Below are 13,198 nucleotides of genomic sequence, written 5' to 3' on the forward strand. Positions count from 1 at the left end.
ATGCTGAGTTCTGCACCTAGGATGGGATTATGCCAAAGACAGACTGAAATGAGTGGTAGGAAGAGCAGCTCAGCAGAAAGGGACCTGTGGGTGCTGGTGACAGGCAGGCTCACCATGAGCCAGGAGTGTGCCCAGGCAGCCAAAGGACAAACCACGTTTTGGGATACATTAAACACAGCACACCCATTAGTCAAAAGAGGTGAGTTTCCCACTACAGTCAGCATTGGTGCAGCCTCACCTTGAATACTGTGCGTGCAGTTCTGAACTCTATAAAATAACAAGGATGATAAAGTACTTGTAAGTTTCCAGAGGAGGGTTGATAAAAGGGCTGGAAGGCACATCCTACAGGGAGATTCTGAGGACACTTGGGTTACCCAATCTGGAAAGGGGAGGCTCAGAGGCATCCTCCTTGTCCTTTGTAAGGAAGGGAAGCCTAGAGGGAAGCAATCATCTCTTCTACTTGTCATTGATGGCAGGATGCAGTATGGCATAAAGTTCTACCAGGTTCAGACTAGAAATCAGGAAAAACTTGGTGTTTTAAAAACTATTTTTCTGTGTAAGTGTGGTGAAACACTGGAACAGGGTTCCTAAGGTTGTTGACTCCTTGTGTTGGTGTTTAGGAGGCACCTGGTTAACACTTAGGTTAGGATGAACCATCACAGAATCCTTAGAGTTGGAAGGGGCTTCTGAGGGTCATCTAGTCCAACTCCCCTGCAATAGACACGGACACCACAGTGAGATCAGGTTGCCCAGGGCCTAATACACCCTCACCGTGAAAATCTCCAGGGAAAGGCACCAACATCACCACTGGGCAACCTGTTCCAATGCCTCACCACCTCATTGTAAAATATTTTTTCCTTAAAAAAATCTAACCTAAACCTACAGTCCTTGAATTCGAAACCATTTCCCCTTGTTCTGTCACTACAGATACTGCTCAAGAGTCTGTCCCTTTCTTTCTGTAGCTCCTCGCTCAGCACTGAAAGGCTGCTACCACCTTGCACATTGCAGCTTTCTCAGTCTATTCTCATAGAAGTGTTCCATTCCATGGCCCATTTTTGCGGCTCTTCACACGTTTCAACAACTCTATGTCCCTCCCACACCGAGAACTTCGCATTTGGATGTAGAACTACAGCTGATTTCTAACCAGCACATAGCAGAGAGGCAAGATCATCTCCTCTGGCCTGTTGGCCATGCTTCTTTTGATGTAGCCAGGATACAGTTGGCTTTCTGGGCTGCAAGGGCACACTGCTGACACATGGTTAGCTTTCATCCACCAGTACTCCAAAGTCTTTTTCTACAAGGCTGCACTCAATCCTTTCATCTCCCAGCTTGTATTGATTGGGGTTGCCTTAAACCTGGTGCAAGACTTTACGCTTAGATTTGTTGAACCTCATGAGATTGACCTGGGCCTGGACTGCTCAAGCCTGTCTAGGTCCCTCTGGATGACATCCAATTCCTCTAGTGTTTCAACTGCATCCCACAGCTTGGGGTCATCAGCAAATTTGCTCAGGCTGCACCTGACCCCACTGCACATGTCACTGATGAATATATTAGAGTGTATTGGCCCCAGCATCAAGGTGTCCCTGGGGGACACACTCATCACTGATCTCCACCCAGACATTGAGCCATTGATCACCATTCTCTGGACTCAATCCTGCAACCAGTTGTTTATCCATTGAAAAGACCACCCATCAAATCCATATTGCTCCTATTTGGAGAGAAGGATGTTGTGGGGTACAGTGTCAAAGACCTTACTGAAATTGAGATAGATGACATCAGTGCATTAGTGCATCACTGCATTAGTAGACAAGGACTGTTCCCTTGTCCACTAATGCAGCAACACCATCATAGAAGGCCAGTAGGTTGGTCAAACAGCTCTTAGTGAGGCCATGCTGGTTCTCATGTATCATTTCCCTGCCTTCCACATGCCTTAGCATAGTTTCCAAAATGATCTGTTCCATAATTTTGCCTGACACAAATGTGAGACTGACAGGTCTGGGTAGTTCCTGGAGTAATATTTTTCACCCTTTTTAATGATGGCTATTGTCATGGTTTTATGATTTTTGGCTATCAGTATTCACACCATAACATCATGTAATGCACTGGGGGGGGGGGGGGGGGTTGACTTCTGCCAAATGTTCGTCCGATGGAGAAGAACTGCCAAATGTTCGTCCGATGGAGAAGAACTACATTTCCCCAGGAGGCTTTGCGGTCAGTAAGGAGATATAACTTTGTGCAAGGTCACCTGACTCGCTTTGCCGCCTGCTTTTCTTCAGTCACTCCACTGGACTGCACTTCTTACCTCAGCACTGTGGTGAGGTCTATCTACCATTCAGACAGACTCTCTCTCTCTCTCTCATTGTATTTTTTTGCTAATACTGTATTTAGTAAATGATTTGTTCCACCTCAGATTATTGCTGTTGTTTTCAAGTATTTTGGAGTCCCCTGTTTCCCCTTTCCTGGAGGTGTGGATCCGCAGATCCCTCTGCCCTGCTGGTCACAGAACCGGGCCGAACCAGCCTGTAAACCGCTGACAGGTATGATGTTACCTTTTTTCTAGTCACCAGGGACTTCACCTGATTGCCACATCTGGCCAAATATCATTGAGAGCAGCTTGGCAACTACATCAGCCAGGTTCCCTCAGGACTCTGGGATACATCTCATCATAACTCACACAGTTGTGGATGTTCAGGTTCCTCAGGTGGTCACAAACCTGATTTTCCCTTACAGTGGGAGGGATCTTCTTTCCCCAGTCCCCTCCTACAGAACCAAATGTTTGAGGGCTATGCAGTGAGCACTTATCGGAGAAGACTAAGGCAAAAAAAGTTGCAAAGTACATCAGCTTTCTCCTTCTCTGCCATTACCAGTCTGCCTGTGTTACTCACTAACGTAAGCATGACCTACTGGACCTTCCTTTTCTGGCTGAGGTACCTGTAGAAGCCCTTCTTACTCTTTTTGGCATCTCCTGCAAAGTTTATTTCAAGCTGGGCCTTGGCTTTTCTGACCCCATCCCCTACACAGCTTAGCAGCTTCTTTATACTGTTTGCTGTGGAGGATTGGCTCAAAGACAGTGGTCATATTTTCCTGTCCTTGGACTGTTGCGAGCAAAACAGCGCGTGGGCTCAGGGATGGTACCCCTGATTAAGCCAAGTTGAGGGAGTTGGTAACAAGGGCAGGAACATGATAATGTCCGTTCTGGAATGGCATCTAGAACTGAAACTTTCTGTAAGTGTAACCATGGAAACGCAATTACAAGCACTGCTAATACTAGCATGTATAAAAATACACTGATCTAAACAATAAATGAGTCATTCCACATCTTAACCATACTGGTGTATGGTGTTATGGTATGATTTCCAAGTGCACTGGGAAACTCCAGAGGAACTCTCTACAGTTCCCCAAGAACCTGTCCTTGTCATTACAGCCAGTGCATTTTCTTCTTGCTCTTCAGTTTGATCAGCAGGTCCTGGTTAAGCTGGTCTCCTGCCTTTCTATACCAGAGGATGAGAGCTCTTGTGCCCTGAGGAAAGCTTCCTTTAAGGTAGGCCAGCTCTGCATTTAGCTTCCTAATTTTACACTTCATCTCATATCCCTCTGGAGTGTGAACTCATGTTCACTACAGCCCAGACAACCTCCAACTGATGTCGCCAATTAGTCCTTTTAAATTGGTGAGCAACAGGTCCAGTATTACATCTCTCCTGGTGGGGCTATTACTTGACTTAGGAAGTTATCCTCAATATGTTCCAGGAGCCCCCTGGATTACCTGCAGCTTGCCATGCTACTTTTCCAGCAGATATCTGGGGTGGGTGAAGTCCTGCGCTTGCGACTGCAATGCCTCATAGAATCATAGAATCATAGAATCACCAAGGTTGGAAAAGACCTTCAAGATCATCCAGTCCAACCGTTCACCTATTCCCAGTAGCTCCCACTAAACCATGTCCCTCAACACAACATCCAGCCTTTCCTTGAACACCCCCAGGCTCGGTGACTCCACCACCTCCCTGGGCAGTCCATTCCAGTGCCTGACCACCCTTTCTGAAAAGTAATACTTCCTAATGTCCAGCCTGAATCTCCCCTGCTGTAGCTTGAACCTCCTGCAGTTGGGAGGTAGAAGGTCTTATCAATAGGCCCTGCTGATCACAAGGCTCCCTTTGCTGTCTTGGACTCTCACTCTTAGGCTTTTGACTTGCTTTCAATTGTTCTTTAGGGACAGCTCTTCACATACTAGTCCCTTCCTGATGTAGATAGCAACACCCCCTCTTCTCCTTCCCCATCCATCCATTCTAAAAGCTTGTAGCCTTTGACAGCCACGCTCCAGTCACGGGAACCACTCCACCAGGTTTTGGCGATGACAAATATATTGTGGTTTTCTGGTAGCATGGTAGCTTCCAGTTTCTCCTGTTAGCTTCCCAAGCTGCATGCATTGGTATAGAGGCACTCCAGGTGGGCAGCTGGTCTTGTCACTGCCCAAGAGGATAACTCCATAACTCCTTTTAGGCATTTCCCTTGATATTTCCCAGTGTCTTCTCCTGTTGTCCCAGCAGTCACTGCCTCATCATGACAGAGTTTTGTATGTGCTGCAGTGTTGCCAGCACCTCTTATGGCAGCAGGTCCTCCAAGGCCCCTGCCAGCACTCTCTCCCACACCTTATAATGGGAAGGCTCACTATCCTTTCCCATCTCCTTCACACCTAGTTTAAAGCCCTCCTAATGAGTCTCACTACCTTTTCCCTTAGGTTCCTTCTTCCTCTCTGAGAAAGGCAAACCCCATCTGCTGCCTACAAACCTGGTACCATGTAGACTAACTGGTTGTCAAAAGAAACCCAAATTCTAGCAATGGCACCAGCCAAGAAGCCAGGTATTTAAAGACAAGATCCTCTGGTTTCTTTCTGGGTCCTTACCCAATACCCATCCTTTTAGCTCCATTTTCTTAAGAAACATCATTGCTGTAACACTCTCTATTATCTGTTCATCAGAAGCTGGCCTTTTCCCTTTTACTTCAATTTTGGAATTTGCTATGAATTCTGACACACTGGTTAAAAATAGAGTACCAGTGACCAGAAAACCAGTGACCTATCTAAGAGGCAATGTGTATCTTGTTTATGTCTTACTAAAAAACAAGAGAACAGACATGCCTCGAGGTATGATACAAGTGTTACACAGAAAGATCCACCTGTATCTAACAGCATTTGCCAGTTCTTCCATGACTAACATTCCTTAAATTCTAGGCATGTTAGAACAATACAGGGGGTGCTCCCTGGAATAATGAACAAGACAGAGATAAGACTACATGCTCATTTTTGGTGTTCTTAGTTTGTCAACTCGCAGTTTTTGGAAAAATCTGCGTTTGGAAGAAAAGAACTACAGCAGACATTCAGTCGTGAACCTGTACAAATTTCTGAAGTTAAAACTCAAAATTCTTTAAAGGACTGTCTTTTTTCCACATTTCATCTCTTCTGCAATCTACCACTGTATACACAACAATGCCAAAGAATACAAAGCAATTATTTAATTGCTTTTCTAAAATGCAGTATAATTTTTCCTTACTACACTAAAAAACCACTGTATTGGAGATTAAAATATGTTAGAACAGAAGCATTCCTGATCATGAAAACAAATTCTGAATTCACAGACATGCTCAGATATATTACCAAACTGACATCACAAGCACTGCATGTAAACTTTTACATGTAAACACCTTTTTACATACTGTACATATAGAATCAATCTACTGTTCTACTAAAATGTATTACATATTGTGCTTATTTTTCCCCCAGATTCTTAGTCAATGGCAAAAATATTATGTACAACATATTTTAATTTAATCAGTTGTTAAGAGGCTATATTTACAAAGGTAACTAAAGCACCAGAAAACCTTTGACATGTTAATGAAAAGACTTAGCCCCAGTCACCACCACATCATACATATTAATTTTCTTTTAAAAAGAAAAGGAATTCCTAATCCTCTTATAGTCAAAATCCATTTATTAGCATTATTTCAGTCCACTCTGCTAAACTAAAGGCTCAAGACTACTGAAGTACTGAGTAGTGAAGAGCTGATTCAGCAGTACAACAAGTTTTCTAAAATCAGAGTAACTTTCACTTAGACTTATGTAAGATTTCTGCTGGAAAACACGGAAACAAGTTTTTCTAGAGTTACTATTCTGAATTCAATTTACATTTCAGTTTCAATGTCTTCACCACAGGAGGGATAAAGTCAGGCTTTCTTAGGACAAACAAATGCACTTTGAGAACATCTTGAATTCTAAAGCATATGAAACTTCTCAGTCTCATCTGATTTAAAAAAAAAAAAAAAATGCATTTTTAGATTGTTAATATGATGAATGGCAAAACATAGTTAATACCATCATCTAAATATTTAAGGCCATTAATATGGAAAATCAAGGAGAAGAAAAATTTCATAAAATGAAAAGCCCTTTATTACAACCACATAGCAAGGAAAGACAAATAGCTCTACTGAATGCAGACTTCTACATCTAAAACAAACTATACTACACTTTTACACATTGCTGGTAACTTTTATCAGAGAAGTGTCGCTGCCTACCTATTAAATACTGCTTTCCCCAAACACCTGACAGCAAAGGTCACCAACAATTCAGCTGCAGATTAAAAAAAAAAAAGCATTCTTCTGACTTGTAATCAGCTGCAACTCATTTTTTGCTTCCCTCTGATCCCATCCACTCCTGACTTTCCTAGATAAGAGCATACCTGTAAAAAACAATATGGAAATTAGATACGTTGTCTGATACTGCTTTAGTTATTGCAGTATATTTCACACAAGAAATGTTAAGCGTTAGGATTAAAACCAGGAAGCCCCACAAACTATACAAGTCACGCAGTTTTAAAAGGACAGTAAAATCATCCTATCAGAGTGGGGAAGAAGATGAATCAACTTTAAAAACAGAATTATGTTAAAAGTAGTACTTTTCCAGCAAAAAAGTGAAAGGAGGAAAAAACAGGATGCACTTAGACTATGCTTGCAGGCATTTAACAGCCCTCTATAAATACTTACTTACTTATAGAAATGAAAACATTACGAGTTTTCAGCTCTGTAAAAATAAATACTTTAAATAATTTTCTAGCTAACTTTCAGTTGATGTTCATCTTAGCTTTTCCACCAAATGACACACACTTCACTGCAATACACAGCACAAAACCTGTTTATTGCATTCTTGTGAAAGCAAGACTATGCTACCACCACAGAAGAGGGGTACTGTGCAGCACCAAAATATTGCAGTGATAATTAATGCTAATAAATGCAACTTTGAAAGCTTCAGCCCTGAGCAGTATTACCTAACCTTTAATCACCATGAACACAGAAGGAAACAGCATCAGTAAATTTGCTGATGCACCTATTCAGTCAAAGGGGAAATGCTTAAAAAGAGACAGGGAGCGATACAAGATGATCCTTCTTTAACTCAGGATACACAATTGTAGATTCAGAACATACTTCTCTCATATCAACTAAAGTCTTCTGGCTTCCAGAGTCTGCTCCAGCTCTAAGGGCTGTAAGGGAGAAGGCCTTCTGGTACCACCTAGTGGACTCTTAACATTTCAGTTGCATTCAGTTAACATTCCTCTTGCTTGCAGCTCCCCATCGGTTTGCACTGATAGTCTGCTCAGCAGTGGCAGCAACATGTCAGAAGACATGTAGGGACAAGGACTCACTCTAAAATGGCACATGTTGGTTGAAGGAATTTCTTGGTTCCATAACATTTTAATCTCTGTAATTCAACTCTGAGCTGCTAGTATATACCACATGTGAACTAAACATGACTTCAGCACTAATTAGTTGGATGAGGCAGGTATCTTACTTAGACTTGAACTCTAGCATTGGAGCAGGAACGATTAATCCCATGCAATCTTCCCTCTCCAAAAGAGGATATTAATGTTAAAATATCCCCTGTATAATTGGGGGGATAAAAACACACGCCTACTTCTAGTCTGTGTTACTTTCAAAAACACAAAAACTAATAACATCATAACTTTTCTGTGTTGTGAGAATTTAGCCATGCAAATTCTAAGGCTTTCTTGAAGTAATCTGCAGGCTCATCAGCCTCTCTCTTGTTAGGAACTTTACTCCCTTATCACTAGGATTCTGGAGGAGTGATAACATCTAACAGGAAAGATAATAGGTACATAAACCTGGTGAACACAAAGGTGATTTTCAGCTTACAGTCATGAAGAGCAATACATTTCAATAATGGATTTTTTTTTTAATCAGTTCACAAACTAAATCAAGTATTACTTTTTGACAGCAGCGTCTACAGTTTTTCCTATATTCGTAGGTGCATTGTTATTTGTCTAGAATTGTACAGAAACAAATAATACTGGCATACACCTGCACATTCACATATATAAAAACAAAATACACATTTAAAAAATAAATTTTCTGTCTACAATGCTATACTGACGTAGCTGATGATTCAATAGAAGACTGAAAGAACATGAAATGTAAACAACCACTTCTTGCCAATAGGAATGGCTTTTGTTAAGAACGGGGCTGTAAATACTGCACTTTCTGTACAAAGGGAAAGAAACACTGCTTTTTTCTTTGCTTTAGGAAAGATGCTTCAAGAAAGCAATGTACAGCTTTCTTGAAAGCAAGACAAAGAAAGCAAAGACAACTTTCTTAAAAGCTAACATAATAAAATACACTCTACTATCAACACAGACAAAAAATCTGTAATTATTCTGGAGCTAAGTACAGGTGTTTTTACCTTTCAGCAAAGTTCTGCACTTCAAGTTTGTGGACAATGCAGAATGCAGGAGACAGCACAATATAGTTTCTATTTATTAATTCTTTTAAAAATTTTAGCATAAGCAACTGGATAAAGATTAGCCATAATCATAGAAACATAGAATCAGCAAGGTTGGAAAAGATCACTGAGATCATCTTGCTCAGCTGTCCACCTACCATCACTGCTGTCTATTCCTTGATACTGCACCTGCACACTTCTTGAACACCACCAGGGATGATGACTCCACCAGCTGGGCAGCACCTGATCACTCTGAGAAGTTTTTCCTAATACTCAGCCAGAATCTCCCAGGCACAACTTGAAACCATTCCCTCTTGTCCTATTGCTAGAAGAAGAGGCCTACTCCCACCTCACCACAATCTCCTTTCAGGCAATTGTAGAGGGCAGTAAGGTCTCTCCTGAGCTTCCTCTTCCCCAGACTAAACAGTCCTGGCTCCCTCATGCCATTCCATGTCACTGTCCTGTCACTGTCACCAGAGAGCAGAGAGCTCCTGTCCCTCTGCTCCTGAGTGAGTTCAAGTACAAGGTAATTTGGCAGAAAACAAATGCCTTTGCATTCCAGCTTGTCCTCAGGTACAGGAAGGGCTAGGGATTCTAGACTTTCATTCTGAATGATGCCCAATTCAGAGTTAACAGTCTGGTTGTATTCAATATATTGGCTACCACAATTACAGGTGTACTAACAATACATTTTCAGATTACTAGCGTTCACCGAACTCCCACAGCCATACTTAAGGAATTTGGTCACATTCAATAAAAACTGTCATGCCTAGATTAATGAATAGTATCTATCTGTTGCTTAAATAAACTACAGATTTGTTGGCTTACCAGTTCACTGTCTGCAAAGCACATGCAAAGACATGAGAAAAATACATCCTGGACACAAGCACATGAAGTTATAGAACAATACAGAGATTTCCAAGTTTTCCAGGGAAACTCTCGATATAACCAAGTGTTTGAATCTTTGTCTTTGAATCCAAGGTGTTCCTATAGGGGTGAAAGAGGATCAGCCTGTCAACTGATCTCATAAGTTAAAGGTAGACTGTGCCTGACATCCAATGGTATTTCCCTGCCATCTACTCTCTCAAGCAATTTTTTTTTTACTATTTCTAATATTTCAGGTGGAGCTTGAGTGACTGTATTGATACACACCTTTGTTACGACTACTGCAAAATTTTCTTGCTTTGCTTCAAAGGTATAGACAGAAGACCTCAGGGCACAACTTAAATGAGAAGTGGTCAAACGATATTAACAGGTAGCTTTTTGGGATGGAGGTGTGTTTTAGTTGTATGAGATTGTAGTGAACAGAGTTCACCCAAAAGATGGTATTCTGTCAAAAAATAACAGTCTATCAGTACAAAGTGACAAGGTGGTGTCACAGAGACTGGCTGCAATGCCTTCACTCCACCCTCCTGCTGTTTCTCTTACAGTTAGCACATCAAGCTCTGTGATGCTGCCAACATCTAAGGTTGCCTAGGGAACTTCTGCAAGGAATGGATTCCTTGCATACCACCTGCATTATGTTTTTGTACCTTTCCTTGATGAATGAATATAGCTATACCTTCAACTTAAGTTTAAATTCCAAGTCACCTCTAGCAATCATCCCACAAGAAGCTCCAGGTTGCTGCAAGGCCTCCACTCCTCTGTAATGAATAAACCAAGAAACCTCAGCTGCTTTTCATATCTCTTGCTCTCCAGATCCATTGTCATCTTTACTGCCCTCTCTAATAGTTTCATGTTCTGATACTGTGAGACCACCATCTGAACTCAGCACTCAAGGTGAGATCACAAAGCACAGAGCAGAGCAAGACAACCATTTTCCTTGCTAAGGAGCACTGTTGGACCTGACGTACCTCAGGGTATGCTTGGACATTTTGGCTGCCAAGGCACAATGCTGATTCAGATTCAACTTGCTATCAAGAAAACCTCCAGATTCCATTCTGTAGCTGCTCTCTGGCCTCTCACCCTCAATGTGTACACATAACCAGCTCTGCCAAATAAGACATAGAATCTGACACTCTTGTAGGTGTTAATGTGGCCCTCTGATTTGTTCAGTTCTCTCTAAGGCCTCCATGCCCTAAAGTGAGTGAACAGCTCCTCCAAATACACTACTGTACACTTTCAGTAGTATTTGAGCATTCAAGTCTTACATTCAAATCATTTATAAAAATATAAAAGGAGACAGGCCCTAAAATGGAGCCTGCAGAACCCCACCAGTGACTAGTTACATCTGCCTAATAAAACTCCTGCAACACACTAAGCCCAACTTGCCAGGTAATTACAAACTCTAGTCCAATATAAAAAAAAAAAAAAAAACACTAAGACTTGCCATGTTCTCTAGAGCTCTGCTCTTCTCAGTTCCCACAATTTTCAGTACATGGACAATGGCAGAATGGCCTGGGTTAAAAAGGACCATAATGACCATTGAGTTTCAACCCTCCTGCTATGCACAGGGTCATCAACCACCAGACCAGGCTGCCCAGAGCCACATCCAGCCTAGCTTTGAATGCCTCCAGGGATGGGGCATCCACAACCTCCTTAGGCAACCTGTTCCAGTGCGTCACCAACCTCTGTGTGAAAAACATCCTCCTAATATCTAACAAAAATCTGTCGTCTCAATTTAAAACCATTCCCCCATGTCCTATCACTATCCACCCTGGTAAACAGCTGTTCCTCCTATTTATATGCTCCCTTCAAGTATTGGAAGGCTGCAATGAAGTCTCCCCAGAGCCTTCTCTTCGACAATCTAAACAATCACAGTTCTCTCGACCTTTTCTCATGTGACAGATGCTCCAGCCCTCTAATCATCTTAGTGGCCCTCCTCTGGACCCAGTCCAAGAGCTCTGTGTCCCTCCTGTACTGGGGGCCCCAGGCCTGGACGCAGTACTCCAGGTGGGGCCTCACAAGAGCTGAGTAGAAGGGGACAATCACATTCCTCTCCCTGCCAGCCAGTCCTTTTTTAATGCAGCCCAGAACACAGATGGTCTTCTGGGCTGCAAATGCACATTGCTGGCTCATGTCCAGCTACTAATCCACCAGGACCCCCAAGTCCTCCGCCTCAGTGCTGCTCTCAAGGAGATGTTCCCCCAGTTCGTATAAAACCTGGGATTGCCCTGACTCAAATGCAATACCTCGCACTTGGCCTTGTTGTACCTCATTAGGTTCTCATGGATCCACTTCTCCAGCTGTCCAGGTCCCTCTGGATGGCTTCCCTTCCCTCAAATGTATCGACTGCACCACGCAGCGTGGTGTCATCTCCAAACTTGCTGAGGGTGCACTCGAAGGTGCAGACCGACCCTATAGGACACAGCTTGTGACCAGCCTCCACCCTAACACAGAACCACTGATCACAACCGTTTGGCTGCGTCCAGCCAGCCAATTGCCATCAAACAGTCCATCCTTCAAATCCACGACTCTCCAATTTAGAGAGAAGGATGTGATGAGGAACCATGCCAAAGGCTTTGCATAAGTCCAGGTAGATAATGGTAGATGACTTCCACCATCCTTCCACCATCCACCAAAGCCATCACTCCATCATAGAAGGCCACCTGACTGGTCAGGCACAATCTGTCCTTAATGAAGCCATGCTGGCTGTCTCGAATCACCTGTTTGTCTCGTGTTGCCTTAACATAGCTTCTAGGAGGATCTGCTCCATGATGTCCCCAGGCACAGAGGTGAGGCTCACAGGCCTGTAGTTCCCCGGGTCTTCCTTTCTCCCTTTCTTAAAAAGAGGAGTAATGTCTCCCTTTTTCCAGTCACTGGGGACTTCACCAGACAGCCATGATTTTTCAAATATGACAGAGATCCTTTCAGCCATTTCCACCAATAATCTCCTTCCCACGATCCCGGATGCTCTACCACCAGGCTGAGCAGATCATCCACCTGCTCACACCGCACTCAGCTGGTATCTCGGCTGCCCTCTTGTAGCAGTGACAGGTCAGGCATTCTCTGCAGCCTGAGACCTGAACTGCGGCATGGCCGTTCACGCTTTCAGTCTGGGTCTCCACGTCCCCTTTAGCAGCAGCTCGCCGCCGTGCGGTGACCACGGTTCCGCCTCGGTGTGTCCAGCGACCTGTTAAGTGACCTGTTACGTGCTAAGTGCTAAATGTTAAGACCCCTCTAATATGGCAAGGTGCCCTGCCCTGCCTGTGCAAACTGCCGTGCAAACTGCCCTGCCGTGCCGTATTTGCCCGTCCTGTTCGCCACATTCCCAGCTCGCTGAGCTCGCTAGACACCGCCTTTACTCGCACAGGGAGGGATTGCTACCAACACTCCTCACCCCGCCCACATACGTCAGAGCCGCCGCGCTGCCGAGGGTGGAGGGTGCATCACTCTCCCTCAGCTTCTTGGAGCTTAGATGCATTTTTTTCTGCTGCGATTTGGACCTTCTACGAACGGTCTCTCATCACGAGGCTCTGC

The 13,198-nt window shown here is 43.4% G+C and overlaps 1 protein-coding gene across 6 annotated transcripts in view; it reads right to left on the reverse strand.

Moving 5' to 3' along the window:
- The window catches only part of SPIN1 (spindlin 1), a 65,255-nt gene that overhangs the window by 27,416 nt on the left and 24,641 nt on the right, over positions 1-13,198 (reverse strand). For 2 of the 6 annotated variants that reach the window (XM_048932218.1, XM_048932217.1), the window contains exon 2: positions 6,565-6,728. The exons of the other annotated variants lie outside the window; for them this stretch is intronic. The gene's annotated coding sequence lies outside the window, so the exon portion shown is untranslated. The remainder of the gene's footprint in view (positions 1-6,564; positions 6,729-13,198) is intronic. 6 annotated transcript variants of the gene reach the window in all.

This window comes from Lagopus muta, chromosome Z (assembly GCF_023343835.1).
Source record: "Lagopus muta isolate bLagMut1 chromosome Z, bLagMut1 primary, whole genome shotgun sequence".
Classification (NCBI taxonomy): Eukaryota; Metazoa; Chordata; class Aves; order Galliformes; family Phasianidae; genus Lagopus; species Lagopus muta.